Genomic DNA, 4,119 nt, shown 5'->3' with positions numbered 1-4,119 from the left:
CCTTCTCTACATTCATTATCGCATCAGGGTTATCCTTGTTCTATTGTGGTTACATATATACACTCCTCAAATTGCAAAATAACCACTTGTTACACTCCAATTCAAGCTTCTTCATTATTTTCACACATATATATATATACTCACATTCACATCCTATATACAAAATCACACATTCAATCACGAAACCAAGACTTTCAACAAACAAACTTCCCATTTCCATTATCTACAATTATGGATAGATTGCCCGTAACCCATATTATCTATCTATCTCTATTGATTTTTCTAGAGACAGTACGGAAAGTGCTCAGTTCTAACCTACTCTGTTTTTATTCTTGTTTGTTCTATTTATTTATATATCAACATGTTCTTATTAGAGATTAACTATTATTATCAAAAACCAACAACTTGTGAAACACAAGGTCAACCAATTAACATTCCATACATATATATACATATATATCACCGTGTTCCATTCTATATCCACATTACGAATATAGAATCACAATTTTGATAGGTGTCTAAATGACTTTGAAAATCAATATTCTAAAACAAGAAATGGAGTTTCTTATTCTTATTCTTATTCTTATTCTATTTTGATTCAATAAAGAATCACAAATCACTGGATTGTCTATTATTTTATCAATTTGCATTCTATGTAGTCTATTGAATAATATTAAAAAGCAAAAAGCGATAAAAGTGAAGGTGTAAAAGTGGTCTGTACTTTTCCAAGAATTCTATTTATGGAAATATTGTACTCGTTGTGTACAATACGCAGATAATAGTAGAGATCGATTTGGAGATACTTGTTTTCAAACTGTCTCCGATATTCATTTCATATGTTCTCGGTGTGCCTAAGAGAAGTGTTGGGTCACAGCACACTAAGAGAAGGAGCGAAGGAAGGGTATATGGAGAGTGACAAGAATCTGGATAGGGGAGTACGAACCAATCCACAAAGACAACAATCCATGGAGATATCGAGTATTCATGGCCTCCTAACATGTTTGGGACCTCATCACTTTCACTTCACACAAAGTACTAGTATTTCACACAATAAATATCATGAATTGAATTGAATTGAATTGAATTGAATTGAATTGAATTGAATTGAATTGAATTGAATTGAATTGATTGGATTAGTTAATCAGGTGTGGGAGTTCATTATTGTTGGGTGAAATGATAACACCCGATAAACTCGTATTGATGGTGTTGAAACACCTCCAAGAGCACGTGACAAGACGAGTTGAATATTGATTGTACTTGGAGAAGAAGTATACGATTCTTGATGAAGTGTATCCACAAGGAAGACTGGTTTTCCGCAGTTTAGGAAAAATGAGAGGTTAGTGAAGAACCGAAGGACGTCAACGAAGAGTTCGGTGGAGGTGTCTGTGAAAGAATCGGTTGAAAGTACTGAAGATAATCGGTTAAAAGAAGAAGTTGTGCAGATAGGTAGATAAAGAAGAAGAAGAAGAAGAAGAAGAATGGAAGGACTCTTGTAAGAAGTTGAGAGAGGACAGTGAGAGAAAACAGCCTGAGATAATCCCAATGAAGGCAGAAATATAGAAGAAGACGAAGCATTCTAAAAATCAAAAATCAAAATCAAGAAGGACTGGTACGAAATCTCCCAACCACGGCAAAACCCTGATAAAAACGCAATAGAAGAATAGTGAAAATTGTGTGAAGAGACCTGGAAGTGAAAAGCAAGAAGTGGTATTGCGACACACGGAGAGTAAAAGAGTGCGTTTGGAAGAAGAGGTCAAGCCGATTGAACCAAAAGAGGTTTCGCCTTCAACAAAGGTAGAATCGAGTTTGTTGGAAGAGAAGAAGGATTGTGAGCTGCCATGTGAGAAAATGAATAGGAGAAAGAGAGCGAGAGCAAGAGCAGTATAGTAATCACAAGTTGTTCGGAGCAAAATGTTGATTCTCCCTATGTGTGGTAAACGATTTTTCGATTTTTTCAATTTTGTGTGGTGTAGAGGAAATAAGAAAGAGAATGCAAAGAAGACATTGGGAAACTCAAATTCGACAGGAATGTATAGTTTTGAAGTGGCTGTGAAAGAAGAATCGTGTGCGAATAAGAATGAAGCCAGCTTAAGTATGAGTGGTAAGAAGACGATGAATAGTGAGTATATGAATGAAGATAGTATGGAAAATATAGTCAGTGATGACAAAGAAGACTTGAAGGTTTTGTGTAGTGATAATGAGAGGAAGCGAGAATGCGATTCATTAGAGAGGACGAATACGGTCCAACAGAAGAATGTCATGCCGTATAAGAAGGTTCATTCTGAAATGTGGGATAAGAATGCGAATTTGGATACACCACTTGATTTGGTGGATGAGGGGTCGATTTGTAGTAAATTGAGCCCAAATTGATCCGACAGTATATTTGCCTTCCCATCTGGGAAATTGAACACCGATTTATGTGCTTTCTCTTATCTTTGGGAAGAGAGAGGACAGGGTTCAAAGAGTTGCAGGATGCGATGGGAGTACTCGAATTCGTTGGAAATGTCCACTTTTGGAGGAGATATGGTACCATCCAAGACAGAGAGAAGGAGGCGAGGTACAGTACAATATAGAATGATTGAGAGTGGGTAGAGAAGAGTACAAGAAGCTGAAACCAATTCTGGAAGCCAAGAAAGAAGAAGAAAAAAGAAAGAAGCAAGAGGCGAGAATGAAGGAGGTTGATCTAGAAGCGAAGGCATCGGAGAAGAAATCACAGACAGAGACAAAGGTACTTGCATTGTTTCTACGACTGCTTCGACTACTGCTAATTCGACGTTTGCGACTGCGGATTCTGGTGACGCGTGTCAAGTTTCTACTCACATCGCTGTGGACAGCAGATTTCTCTCGATTCTGTTGTGTAAGGATTCAGTGGATTTGAGAGGCTCGCTACGTGGCTTTGGTGACTGTGGTGTTATTCCGAGAGGATCCTTGGGACGGAGGGTCATTGAAAAAATCGATTGTGCTAACTAGGGCGACATTGTTTTTGGTTCGATGAGAAATAGTAATGGTTATTGGGTACCTCATCTGTGGAATATTATGGTTGGGAGAGCCTTGGGAAGGAAGGAAGGAAGGATAATTAGATTCTGAACATAGGAAGAGAGGAAGAAAGGATTGTGATAAAATCCAGGCAACAGGTATTGGCAATGGAATGTCTTTTGGCGAGTAAGGTGAGTTAATTGGTTGTGATAATGTAGCAAGATTTTTGCAAGGGACTTTCTATGAATGGCTCACTCTATATGGTATGTGGCATAAAGTGATAGCAAGCAAACCCCAGAGGTGGGCTAGTGGGAAGAAATCCAAAGTTGATATCAGTACGAATATTAAAGGTGGTGAACGGTCTGCGTATGATCTTTTGTAAATCAGTTATTGATTTGTTAACACTATTTCTATCTGAACTCTAATCCACTTTTCCACTTATTTTAAAATACTCATTTTCTAATAACAAACAAATGATCATATTACTCATAAAAAGAAGCGTAAATACATGCCCCTACGATATAGCACACAATTATTATAGCTACACCAATACTTACTACTCTAATAATAAGATTTTCAATAGAACCAAGAATTATACTAGCAACAATACATGATAGTAATATCAGACCTCCACTTATCCATACAACCTCCATTTCCCATTTAAAGATTGTATATGTCACATATATTATCAATACAAAATATGATCCAATTCCAAATATCAATACATATTTAAACACACTTTTACCAACAAATCCAAATACCAATCCTGTCATTATACAAACAGCAGTTATGATCAATGCTCCAGTCATAGCTACCTCTACTTCATCAGAATAAATTGTAAAATAGATCGCTATTAGCACAATGCCTATTATTCCAATCGTCACATATTTCAAATATGATATTTCAAATGAAGCCATTATTAAACTAGTTATTATGCATATTCCCAATATTATACCACTACTCGAGTATACTACATTCATTTCCCAATCACAACTTGTTGCAAATTCGTATATTATAAACACAATCAATAATCCAAATAAGAAAATCAATACATATTTCAATGAGTCCATGTTTTTCCCTCCGATAAATAAACTCGTTATCATACAAGAAATCATAATTATCCCAGTACTTGAAAAAAAAGCA

Source organism: Blastocystis hominis (assembly GCF_000151665.1).
Source record: "Blastocystis hominis, Singapore isolate B (sub-type 7) whole genome shotgun sequence assembly, scaffold_16".
Taxonomy (NCBI): domain Eukaryota; class Bigyra; order Opalinata; family Blastocystidae; genus Blastocystis; species Blastocystis hominis.
Note: the sequence above shows the minus strand (reverse complement) of the source record.